The sequence below is a fragment of the Schistocerca cancellata genome, chromosome 8, assembly GCF_023864275.1.
Source record: "Schistocerca cancellata isolate TAMUIC-IGC-003103 chromosome 8, iqSchCanc2.1, whole genome shotgun sequence".
In the NCBI taxonomy this organism is placed as follows: Eukaryota; Metazoa; Arthropoda; class Insecta; order Orthoptera; family Acrididae; genus Schistocerca; species Schistocerca cancellata.
In genome coordinates this window covers 450,036,896-450,050,687 of record NC_064633.1, presented here as the reverse complement: position 1 = coordinate 450,050,687, position 13,792 = coordinate 450,036,896, and the positions used below count along the sequence as shown (strand labels likewise).

Genomic DNA, 13,792 nt, shown 5'->3' with positions numbered 1-13,792 from the left:
GAATTACTGTAAGCTTTACACACTGACAGAAAAACATTTATCCATCACTGTCGATCATTAAGTCTCTCAACTTCATAAACCAGAAACATTATGAAATTGCTGCTTTACCCCCAGACGACCAACGACACCACAGGAGCCAAGAGTCCTGCTGGCGAACTTTTGGGTTTCAGGAGGTCCAAGCAACTGCGATAATTGTTTAAATGCTGTGACCTTTCAGTATAGTCACACCATGCGTGCAGAAAGACTATTTCAAGTGCGAGCATACTCGTCGTCCATCCCCTAATTCCCATGTAATACTACTCGCCTCTTGGCAGGACTTCTCGTCTACTTGCAACTTTTGGAACCTGGAAAACACCTGACATCGGTGGAACGTCTCCTCCCCACCTCCCCCTGCCTCCCACGCAATGCCACCGCCACCGCACGAAACCGTTGGGCTCGGCTCGGACCACAATATCCAGCATGCCTTTGTGGAACTCCCCTGTAGCACTCCTTAAGCGGATTAGGTAAAACCGATCGCTAAGTCTCATATCTACATCTACATCCATACTCCGCAAGCCACCTGACGGTGTGGCGGAGGGTACCTTCAGTACCTCTATCGGTTCTCCCTTCTATTCCAGTCTCGTATTGTTCGTGGAAAGGATTGTCGGTATGCCTCTGTGTGGGCTCTAATCTCTGATTTTATCTTCATGGTCTCTTCGCGAGATATACGTAGGAGGGAGCAATATAATGCTTGACTCTTCGCTGAAGGTATGTTCTCGAAACTTCAATAAAAGCCCGTACCGAGCTACTGAGCGTCTCTCCTGCAGAGTCTTCCATTGGAGTTTATCATCTCCGTAACGCTTTCGCGATTACTAAATGATCCTGTAACGAAGCGCGCTGCTCTCCGTTGGATCTTCTCTCTGTCTTGCATCAACCCTATCTGGTACGGATCCCACACTGCTGAGCAGTATTCAAGCAGTGGGCGAACAAGCGTACTGTAACCCACTTCCTTTGTTTTCGGATTGCATTTCCTTAGGATTCTTCCAATGAATCTCAGTCTGGCATCTGCTTTACCGACGATCAACATTATATGATCATTCCATTTTAAATCACTCCTAATGCGTACTCCCAGATAATTTATGGTATTAACTGCTTCCAGTTGCTGACCTGCTATTTTGTAGCTAAATGATAAAGGATCTATCTTTCTGTATATCCGCAGCACATTACACTTGTCTACATTGAGATTCAATTGCCATTCCCTGCACCATGCGTCAATTCGCTGCAGATCCTCCTGCATTTCAGTACAATTTTCCATTGTTACAACCTCTCGGTACACCACAGCATCATCTGCAAAAAGCCTCAGTGAACTTCCGATGTCATCCACCAGGTCATTTATGTATATTGTGAATAGCAACGGTCCTATGACACTCCCCTGCGGCACACCTGAAATCACTCTTACTTCGGAAGACTTCTCTCCATTGAGAATAACATGCTGCGTCCTGTTATCTAGGAACTCCTCAATCCAATCACACAATTGGTCTGATAGTCCATATGCTCTTACTTTGTTCATTAAACGACTGTGGGGGAACTGTATCGAACACCTTGCGGAAGTCAAGAAACACGGCATCTACCTGTGAACCCGTGTCTATGGCCCTCTGAGTCTCGTGGACGAATAGCGCGAGCTGGGTTTCACATGACCGTCTTTTTCGAAACCCATGCTGATTCCTACAGAGTAGATTTCTAGTCTCCAGAAAAGTCATTATACTCTAACACAATACGTGTTCCAAAATTCTACAACGAGAAAGCGAATAGCCGAACCCCACTGGGCATGGGAAGACTCGCAGAATCTCCGATGGATACCTTTTGTTGCTGACATGTAAGTTCGTATCATGAGCTGCGACCGGCCGCACTATTTTGAAACAATTCTTTTTTTTATTACTGGTTTCGGACATAAGCCCACTATCAAGCTTTTAGAGGATTTCTAGCACAAATTTAGACACTTTCATCATATGATATAAAAGATTAACTCGGCCGTATCCGATAGCTAGCCCGATTGAAAAAGGACGGGATGCGGGGAGTAGTAACAACTCGCAAAAAAGATCTTGGTTTGTATGGCTTCAGATAATAATACCCAGAAAGGGCCCCCGTCCAATGTGATAGATGAAGTAAATCAACGACTTCGATGGAGGAAGAAGGTGAGAATTTCGACGGGAGAGAAGCAGGAGGAATTTTCTCGACTGAACATGAACTTAATTCAGACATATCTACTGTGCCGAGACTGACAGGAGCAAAGGTGCAGAGTACATTCCAGAGGTGTCAGTGGTCCACGTTACGTGCGCCCTGTGTACATCCTCTGAGGCTCACTGCCACAGTTTTAATCCCACTACAGCTACTACGATAGACCAACAAATAATCGACTTGCTGTAGTAATCAGGGAGCTCATGATAAACAGCAATTTACCCCAGGGGGTGCTTCATCCTCTGTCAACTTGGGTCCACACAAGTAGGCTAATTCTGGGGATCCTACTCTGTGAGCGAAGGAAGAGTCTGAGCTCTACATTACCTTAGCATCCATACTGCATCGGATATAAAACAGAAGGCCAAAAAGTAACTTTAAACTAGGTCCATTAACATACAGACCATGACCAAGGGTAGCAAACAAAGTCCTGATAGTATGGCATCTTGGCACTGTAAGAAATGAAACGAAATCCAGTGATGAGAACAGAGTGGAGTCAGAAAGGTATATCATATTTAAGGCAAGATCGGATCACAGGGTTGAGCAACGGCCTTTTATGTTCCGAACAACGCTTGAGGCAGACACTGTTGTGCTACTGTCAGTGAATGGAAGGGTGTGAACGAGAGGCTCTCATACCTAATAATGCAGACAGGAAACAAAGCCTATATCCCGATAAATACACATGCACCACTAATGGTAAAAACAGATTAGACAATGTAGTGACATAAAATTCTTAAATGCGCTGGATAATATAGTGGCACAAACAGATAAAAGGAGGGATAACTGTCTTGTTGGGTCATTCAATGCACAACTGGGTACAGAGAAGATATTCCAAGACCCTATGGGATAATACAGGGCACAGAAGAGAATCAATAATGAATGAAGGAAGGCTATTACTTCTGTGAAAGAGGCACAATATGAGATTCATAATCACCCACCATGAAGCGAGAACAACTAAGACGACCCAGATAACAAGACTGGTGAACGACCATTAGACCATGCTGCGACTGAGGGGGGATGGGGTGGCGCCAGGGAGGGCATCCGGCCACCCCTTAAAATTAACCACGCCAAATCCGATTTAACCATGCCGAGCCTACGCAAAGATACGGGACAAGGGCGCTAGCGAAAGAAGTGTCCAAGTACTCGAGTGAAGAAATAAAGTCCGATTTCCTTATGGTGTATCCAGCTTATTCGGAAACTGAACATATACGCAAGACAAACTGCCTATTGGCTTCTGTCTCGGGTTCTTCGGCCAACGTTCATCTAATGATTTTTCTGACGTTTCGCCAGCACGAGTGGATGGCATTGTCAAAGCTTCACCCTCCATTGCCGGTGGTGAACTGGAGCCGAGCTCCCGGCCGCAGACTGTATGTACCTGGCGCGCCAACGTCCGAGGGCTTCTCCGCGGTCATTTCCGGTGCGGTTCTCCTCTTGCTACCTGCGACGGTCGTTCGCTGCAGTACGGGAAGCCAGGATCCGTTTACCTTAAGGCTTTCCTCTTTCTTGTTGAAACTGTTCGCGTGTTTTTGTATTTCTACAGCTTCTCTGAACAAGCGCGTGTGATAGTGCTTCTCTACAGCCAGAACTTCCGTGTCGGCGAATTTTATTACGTGGTCGGTCTCATTCAGTGCGTGCTCTGCCACGGCCGATTTCTCCACCTGCCCCAACCTGCAATGTCGCTTATGCTCTTTGATCCTGGTGTTAATTGATCGTCCAGACATTCCGACAAACTTTTCCGCATGTGCATGGTATACGGTACATTCCCGACATTGCAAGTGGGTCTCTTTTCTCCTTCGCCGACCTAAGACACTCTTTGATCTTCCTTGTCGGTTTGAAAATCGTCTTTACGCCATGTTTGCGCAATATACGGCCGATTCTGTCCGTCACTCTGGGAATGTATGGCAGAAAGGCCGTATCCGACATTTCTTTTTCTGGTTCCTTACTTCGCCGAGTGTTTGGCTCTGTTACACTTCTAATATAATTTATGGACTACTCATTGCTCCTCCGAACAGTTTCCAGGTGTTGCATTTCTTACTAATCATGCCTCTTTTCTGGGTCGGGTGGTGGTTTGACAGTTCGTGCAGGTATCGTTCCGTGTGTGTCTGTTTTCGATACACGCTGTGTCCCAGGTTTTCGCCGTCTCTTGTGACCAGCACGTCTAGAAATGGCAGTTTCTTGTCCTTTTCTACTTCCATGGTAAATGTTATGTTGGCACGACAGAAAAATCATTAGATGAACGTCGACCGAAGAACCCGAGACAGAAGCCAATAGGCAGTTTTTCAACAAGTGGCCACGAAAGCCTTAACAATTTTGTATATACGCAAGACATACTACAAATTTGTTGTAGTATCAAATTAGCAATTTGCACTTTCACTTTCAGTATGTTACTCGATTAGTCGAAAGTAATCATACGTCTCAGATGTTAAAAAGACGTTAAAAAGAGAACTGTGGAGGGAATTTTATGTATATTTATCCTATTATCGCCGGCCGGAATGGCCAAGCGGTTCTAGGCACTACAGTCTGGAATCCGCGCGACCGCTACGGTCGCAGGTTCGAATCCTGCCTCTGGCATGGATGTGTGTGATGTCCTTAGGTTAGTTAGGTTTAAGTGGTTCTAAGTTCTAGGGGACTGATGACCTCAGAAGTTAAGTCCCATAGTGCTCAGAGCCATTTGAACCATTATCCTATTATCGTTTGTGTGTAATATGTTGTGTAGGAAGGACGGCTTTATGATGCACTGAACGCGAAATAAAGGAAAGGTCACTTACTGCAGAAAGTCTCATTAATACTAACCAAGAAAGAATACCTTGCGAGTCATCGTGTATGTCATATGTCAGTAAATTGGGTAACACTGTCGCCTCAGCTTACAAAAGGAGCGCTGAGATTTTAGATTTTTGCGTGAGTAAACGGGACTTGTTCCTCACCAGTGAATATCGTGAACAGGATCCTCTGAATGTTGCAAGCTCGCAGAGGCTACCATCTTATGTTACTGTACTGTGGTGCTGCATTCCGTTCCGAGAGAGAGAGCACAAGCGACACGTAAAGAATATTAAACAGAGCGCATGGTTCCGTCACGTCATTGCAACAGTCGAGGAACAAGAGAAAACGTTTCCTGTGTGGCTACCGTCATGTTTCATACGCTTGATGGTCTTAACTGGAACTTGTCACAGAAATGCATTTCAAAAGCCCCAAATTTTTAATATAATATACACACCGCCGGACCTTTATGTTATTCGCTTTTAACAAGTGTAATGAGGACAGATTCATTTGCCACACAAACGGCGACAACATACGCCGTAAAACTGATCGAAACCGGTCACCAAGTGTAAAATTACATGTACTTTTTTTCGGGACAAATAACTATCTTCACAAGATATTTAACAGGAATTGATTGTCGTTAGCGTAAGTAGTGTGGAAAAGTCAGAAATTGAGGAATACCGACTCCCACGCGCAAAATCCTGTGAACAGCACGCGGTATTATTGGAAAGAGAGAAAGCGAGAATGGGATGCGAAAAACACTTCGAGGAAATAATGAACAGCTGAAACTATTTTAAAATGAGCGATAAGTAAAAATTACGGCCCATTTCCTTAAGTTCCAAACTGTTAGCCACATGGCTATTGTATTTATACTGTATTTTTGACTGACATTCCATCAGCACAGCAGTTTCCCGTTCGTCCAAGAGATCCAAACAGTAGCGAATACCGGCGCCCACACTGACGCCGTATTCCTTGGCTTCAGGAAGGCGTTTGATAACAGTTCCGCTCTGCCGTCTAATGAACAAAATACTGACGGAATATCGGGCTAACAGTGTGATTGTTAACCGAAATAGCGATGTGTAGCGGATTGTCTCAAGAGAGACATTAATAGACTAGCGACCACTGTGCCATTTGGTCAGTTGCTGCATAATATTGCTTCAGCTAGCATACAGAGTCCATCTACAGTGGTTCCCAACCTTTCTTAGACCATTACCCCGGAGAGGAATCTACCGTTAACTAGTATCCCCGCCAATTCCCGCCCCCCCCCCCCAGATTATCACCAACTTCCGCAACTAACTAAGCTTTAGAATGAAAGACTTTTCTTGGAACACTTACTTTTTAAAATGATACAAGAAGATACACAAAACGTGCTTCCTTTATTTGAACTTTTTCGATGTACTCCGTCAGTCCTATCTGGTAAGGATCCCATACTGCGCAGCAGTATTCTAAAAGAGGACGGACAAGCGTAGTGTAGGCAGTCTCCTTAGTAGGTCTGTTACATTATCTAAGTGTCCTGCCAATAAAACGCAGTCTTTCGTTAGCCTTCCCCACAACATTTTCTATGTGTCCCTTCCAATTTAAGTTGTTCGTTATATCAAATCGCTGAGGATGTCGGGAGAGGGAGTTACTCTGAGATGGAAAGGTTGGCACGGGGTAGGAAGTCGTGGTGGGCCGCATCAAACCAGTAAAATATCTGGTAACAGAAAATCCATTTAAAGCGGAACGACTAGACGAAACTAATCGTAGGTAAGGCAGATACCAGACAGATTCAATGGAATAATCCTCAGAAAGTGAAATCCATCCACAAAAAAGTCGCTTACAAAACCCTTGTCCGTCTAATACTTTTAATATTGCTCGTCAGTTTGGGAACCATACCGGACAGGACTGACACAGGAAATACGGAAGAGCAGAAGAAGAGCTGCGCGTTTCGTCACAGGTTCGTTTAGCGAGCGCTGAAGAGTAATGGAGATGCTCAGCCAACAACACTGGCAGACGCTAGAAAACGTACGTTTTCCTTCTCGGTGTGGTTTATTATTACAATTCCGATAGCTTACATTCCCAGAACAGTCAAGATACATATTGCTTCCTCTTACGTATGTCCCGCGAAGAACAATGAAGGAAAAATTAGAGCTACTGCAACTCTTAAGGAAGCGTACGAACGATCTTTCTTCCCGCAGACCATTCGCGAGTGGGTCAGGAAAGTGGGGAAATGGCAGTGGTGCATTAAGTACCCACCGGAACACACCATAAGGTGGAATGCGGCTTATCGATGTAAATTTAGAATCCACACTACATAGCCTACTTACAGGCAAGGGACATATCTCGGTTCGAACAGGAATTTTTATTTAATCATTTGTATAAAATGGTTCAAATGGCTGAGCACTATGGGACTTTACTTCTAAGGTCATCAAGTCCCCTAGAACTTAGAACTACTTAAACCTAACTAACCTAAGAACATCACACACATCCATACCAGAGTCAGGATTCGAACCTGCGAACGTAGCGGTCGCGCGGTTCCACACTGTAGCGCCTAGAACCGCTCGGCCAACCCGGCCGGCAATCATTGGTACCCAGACCATCTCACATTTCTAACCACGCCTGCGACGGCGTGTGATTGTGTTTCGCTTGGTTTGTACAGAATAGTACTGGAAATCTTGGAGGTCGAGGGGAAAGGAGCTGACCTGTTTAGTATTCGCGTTTCAATACAGCAAAAATTAACGAAACAATGTTTGGAATATTTTAAACATTATAGCATTCTAGTTAAGAAGGCTTTATCCAACGGGATACTGTGCAGCACAAGTTGATGACACATTCGCACTGTTTTTGGTGGCTTTTCTTTTTCAGAACCACGAAGATTCATTTGACTGCTCAACTCAAGTTACACTGGAAGGACAGTGGATGAAGAAAACGACTTATGGACAATAACGCGATTAATAGTGTTCAAGATTGTAATGCTAGTGGAAGTGGCGCAAACAGTATTCCTCAGAGATGCTAAGAGTTCTGGTGAGTATGAACGCTCACCAGGAAAGAAATCCAATACTGTTATTTTAACAAAATTTTCCGAAGAACGTCTAACGTATTTATGAGGATTATCATATACTTCCACGTGAAGTTGCGACCTAAAGCCCATCATCGTAGACACATTCATATACTAAATCATACCTAACATCAAAGAAATATTTGATTATGTGGAGAAAAGAGAGGTAATCATCCATTTCGAGGAAACAAGCCAATCAAAGAACTAGTGATAAAACAATACATTCCACCCAGTTTGGTACAGTAAGGCATGAAGGAAAATGTGTCCATTTCTGGCACCTGAAACACTGGGCAGCGCAAAAGGCAAGAGAAATTAGCCAAACAAAAGTTTAATGTTCTGCAGTATTTCAAGCACGTCTCAAGAAACAATAAAAAATATGCCGTAGACACATGACGCTTTTCATGACAGTCAGATATGTACAGGAAGACCGAGATATTCATCACTCTGGGGCTCGTTTTGTCGAAGCAGTAAACCAGAAAACTGCAGTTTTGCAGATACAGCCACACTGCATTTGGAGCACTGATGAAAGTGGATTTAATTATGAACTTCTGGCACGACACTATCTAAATGAGGGGGAAGAATCAACAGTTCGTTTTGCATGACCTCCATGTTCACACATTATTTGACGCCATGCGGATTTTACCTTTGATCTACCCGACTTTAGAAAGAGCCTTGTTGCAACAACTACTCCAGACAAACCGGTCAAGGTTTTTGGAAGAATTCAGCAGATCCCCCGGTCCATTCTGCACACAGTACACCTTATAAAACAAATGTTGGACTTTCAGTCAATGGACACCTAACAAAAAACTGCGTTTCTCTTCAAGAAAAACCTTTGGCGCGAAAGTTAAATGGCTACTGACGATAATCTTCCACCAAAAGTACATTTGGAGGCTATCAAAGGTGGGAAAATGTTTAAAAAATTAAAATCCTTCTTCCTGAATGTTGATAATGATGTCGCGAATACCCAAAAGCTTCTGCTACAAATACTGAACTCCGTCCGAACAGGTCTCGGAAGACCCAAAAAGTACTTAGCGACCGTCGTGTAATCCTCAGCCTATAGGGGTCACTGAGTACGGATATGGAGGGGCGTGTGGTCAGCACACCCTGACTGGAGCCGCTACTTCTGAATCAAGAAGCTCCTCAAATGGCCTCACAAGGGCTGAGTACACCCCGTTCGCCAACAGCGCTCGGCAGACCGGATGGTCACCCACTCGAGTGCTAGCCAAGCCCGACAGCGCTTAACTTCGGTGACCTGACGGGAACCGGTGTTACCACTGCGGCAAGGCCGTTGGCCAAAAGCGTTTACTACTTTCTGATTCTCGGACTGCTCTTAAGGACATAATAATAGTAAATGATTCATTTGCGGGTGAAGATACTTAATGCTTTATCATTCCGCCAAAAACAACAAAATATATACAGCCTTTGGATGTGTCTTTCTTCCAGCAATTTAAAATATATGCACGAAGGATAACAGACGCTATAATGACCCTCTGCAATGACATCGACACGTAATTAAGAAACAGAATTTTCATAGTGACCATGCATTCTGTTATTCATAACCAGCTGTGTGCTTCCTGTGTATCAACGTATGTTTTAATATTCCTGACAAGCCGCTGGGCCGGCCGCGGTGGCCGAGCGGTTCTAGGCGCTTCAGTCCGGAACGGCGCGACTGCTACGGTCGCAGGTTCGAATTCTGCCTCGGGCATGGATGTGTGTGATGTCCTTAGGTTAGTTAGGTTTAGGTAGTTCTAAGTTCGGGAGGACTGGTGACAGATTTTAAGTCCCATAGTGCTCAGAGCCATTTGAACAAGCTGCTGGGTGCAATACTCCCCGCGCATGATGTTGAATTTAAGAATGTGAGTCAAGTGGCACTTTATTTTACAACTCAGCATTGTGATTGTGAGGAATTTCCGGACAGTGTCTTCGCAAAATGCACCTACTGTTATTCCGCGTATCGTTTCATCCATTTTGTTGAGGAACGTCATGTACATTTTTCGAGTCAGTGAGCAAAGAGTAACGCAATCTAATAGCTTCACCATCCTAATCACAGTGGTGTGTAAAGCTTCTAAATACAACTGGGACACAGAATTCCTGTTCGGACCAAGAGGCTTCGCTGTTGAGTAGACCGTCACGGCGCACCATTGGGTCGTGCCACGATCCACGATGAAAGTTGCGTCTCCTCACAAGTTGGCTATACGGCCGTATCGCTCAGTGAAAACGAGTATACTTGGACTACCAGGAAGTGGACTGGTTGCAACAGGACATCCCTTGTAAACCGAACAAGTCCCTTGTTTTTCTAAGTACGGGGCGGAGCAGATTGCTCCTCTGAGACCTGTGGGCGCGCCCACTGAACGACACGTCCGGTGGGCCACAGACAGGGCAAACGTCCATCCCGTGGCTTGAACTAACAGGAAGGAAGCGGCGGGGGAGCCGGACAGCCGCCGGAACCAGATACCATCCACCATCCCAGGGGACTCGGCCGAATGACGGAGCCGCAGCGTGGGCGGCGAGCCAGCAGCTGCTGCTCTCGGCTGCTTTGGTCGGCCGCTCGCGTTCGGGACGGAGGAAAGAAGGAAGGTTACAGAAGGTTCGTTTGAGCAGTTACCAGACAGCGCCAGACAACAGGTGTACTGCTCATGCGCAGCTACGATGACGTAGGCAGCCCGTGCTTGGTGCTTGCTCTGCTCATACGCTTTCCGTCGCATTTCTGGTGGAATTTCGTGCGTGGTGGGGCATCACGTGACCATGTGCAGCCCTGCGGCATGTTGTTGAGAGGACATACAGAGTTGTACTTAGAGCAATTGCTTTATCATATCCCACCCAGATAAAGGATTCGAATAAGGAAGCAGTTATTGGCAAAATATCATTTCAAAATTAGACTCCACAGCTCGAAGTACCATAACATTTTGCTATGAGGTGAATGACAGATTTTTTTTAAATTTAATTTCTTTTTTTTAATTCGTACTCTGCAATATTGTTATGTAGCATTTCCAACAGGTTTACATCATTACACTGCAGAAAGCTAGTAGGAATAAAGGACAATAAATTTCGCGACTATTTCAAAATGTGCAGAAAATTAATAAGGTTGTCTGTGAGGCAAAGAAACTGTACAACTGACAGTTTATATTCTACTCTAGGATTAAATATGAAGCCATGTGCGGAGTTAAAACGATAAAACACGGTATGCTGCCTGTCTACAATTTACCATAGAATGGCTTTCTATCAATTTAAGTACTAGACAAGTGCCTTGTGATCGAAAAACACTTTCACAGAAGGCAGATTTGTAAAATTCTGCTACAGCTGTAATTATATTTGAAACAAAATGTTTAGTTCAAAACTACTGACCAAATTTGCCTACTTAGTCAGCTTCAAGTGAATGTTTACGTATGTTCGTACGTATGTAGCATTAAGAGATCTTACAGTGTCATAAAAGGAACAGGACATCAGAGTCTACTCCAACCAGCATCGGAATTTCATGAACCATACTAAAATGCTTCATTCCGCTCTAATTGCACATTTGTATGTCCAGATGCACTCTGAAGTACCTGATATTCAGCTTTTCATGTGGTTTTCGTGATACCAATTTTCTCGGAGGCCCAGTAGTGTATTCTCATGTTTGGTTCTTTATTATGGTATAATGTCATTCGTCCCAGAAAATGAAAATTTGCACTTGAGATTGAACGAAGTTGAAAGTAGCCAACAGTGCGGAATGAAACACTTCGTTTCAAATAAACTAACTGCCTCAGCGGAAAAAAATTAATAGAAGCAAATTTCTCTACGAAACAGACAGAAATAGCTTCTTTAAGACATTAATGGTTGATTGCTAATATCGTGGAAATAGTATAGAATCAGAAAATTGAAACTAGCAACTTATTTTGGTCTTTCATGGTTATGAGAATGTATATTAATTCACTTGATGGCTCCCGGCCACAGAAATCTATTTTGATTTCATTTGACGTGGGAGCTGTAAACGAAGAGACCAGCAATATTAGGAAGACACGAAACACATACACGGGTCACGTGGGGAAGGACCCTCCCTCCCACTATAACTCAGCTTGCTTTGCGCATGCGCGAATCTGGCAGCTTGGGCGCGCCGGAAAAATTTTTCCGGGTAGCATCTGGCTACTTGCTGCTACAGCTCACAGAGCAAACAGCCACGCTTGGGTAGTCGGAAGCGGGAGGAAGGCACTGCTCATATGCGAATTCAGCTCTGCGCATGCGCACGAGCCCGCTGGCAACTGCTCATGCGAACCTAGAGAAACGCCCCATCCAAAAGTTCGTCGCTAGAGATGGGAGTCAAGCTCAGATGGACAATAAGGGGAAAGAAATTGTCTGTGATCTCGTACAAGGTAGATAAATGGTGAAGGCTCTGGCAGATGACCCTGAACGTCAATAACTGTATCTTATTGCGCATACATAGGAAAATAAATCTAGTACTGAACAACTACACAACTGACGACATATTGCTGAAAACCATTTACCATAAGGTATCTTGCAGTAACTGTCTAGAGCATCCTTATGTGGAATCTAATAGTACAAGGACAAATCAGAAAGTGCTTGCACGCTCTTTTTTTTTTTTTAGCCAAATTACGGCTGTAAATGCGAAGTCAACATATCCATTACCAGCGTTGGACCTTTCTTGGTTCGTGCGGCTGTTAGTTGTTAAAGATGGCGGTTGTGCCCCACACGTACACGGCGTTAGAGCAACGAAATTTGATTCGTATTCTATGGACCGAAGGACGAACGCCCATCGAGATATACAGGGAAGTGCAGCCCACATATGGCGAAAACTGTCTCGCTTTGAGAACTGTGAGGTTGTGGTGTTGTGAGTTCGGCGAAGACCGTGAAGTCTTGCATGACAATGAGCAGTCGGTGAGGCCACGTTCGTCGTTTACGGACGGCACCATTTCCCGTGGATACAACGGTGAAAGCAAATCGGCGTGTGCACATCATGGCCATTTCCCGGGAGCTTGGCAAATCGTATAGTAGTGCTTGCGACATCGTTAACGGGTCCTTATAGTACCGGAAAGGTTTCATACCAGTGGGTGCCTAAGCAGCTGGATGACATGATGAAAGGCAAACAAATGGTGTCTTTACTGAACCATCTGGAACAGTACTCCAAGGAGGGTGAAAGTTTCCTGGACCGCATTGTTACTGGCGATGAAACGCGGATAGTGCATTTCACGCCGGAATCCAAGCAGCAGAGCATGATGTGGAAACATCCCGGTTCGCCGGTGACAAAAAAATTGCATTCAGCGACATCTGTCGGGTAAATGTCAACGGACTTCTGGAATAGCCGTGGACCGCCACAAGGTACAAATGTCAATGCCGATAGTTATTGTTCCACACTGTCACGTCTGGGGTTGCCATCAAGCGAAGGCGCCGAGGGGTTCTCGATGTGGACAACGTGATTCTGCTCAACGACAATCTGAGACCACACGTGGCGATCAGAAATGCCGAAAAAGCCCTGGGCATTTCACTGGGAGATTTTGGGCCACCCACCGCACAGTCCAGACCTCGCCTTTAGTGATTTCCACGTTTTCGGGCAGCTGAAGAAGTTCCTGGCAGGACAGCGATTCACAAGTGACGATGAAGCCAAGACAGCAGTCCGACGGTGGTTCCGTAGTCAGCCAGACGAATTCTACCGCAGAGGTATCTCAGATTTCGTGCTCCAATGGGACAAATGTGTGACCAGTGTGGGGACTATGTAGAATAATAGTGTAAGGTGTGTAGATTAGGATGTGTATTTCTCATTGGCTCTATGTATGGTATCTTACTTTGCCT

The 13,792-nt window shown here is 44.9% G+C and overlaps 1 protein-coding gene and 1 pseudogene across 2 annotated transcripts in view; both read right to left on the bottom strand.

Annotated features, from left to right (window-relative positions):
• Positions 1-13,792, bottom strand: part of LOC126095181 (vascular endothelial growth factor receptor 1) — a 549,049-nt gene that overhangs the window by 248,582 nt on the left and 286,675 nt on the right. The window lies entirely within an intron of this gene.
• LOC126095837 (5S ribosomal RNA) lies at positions 9,184-9,301 on the bottom strand (annotated as a pseudogene).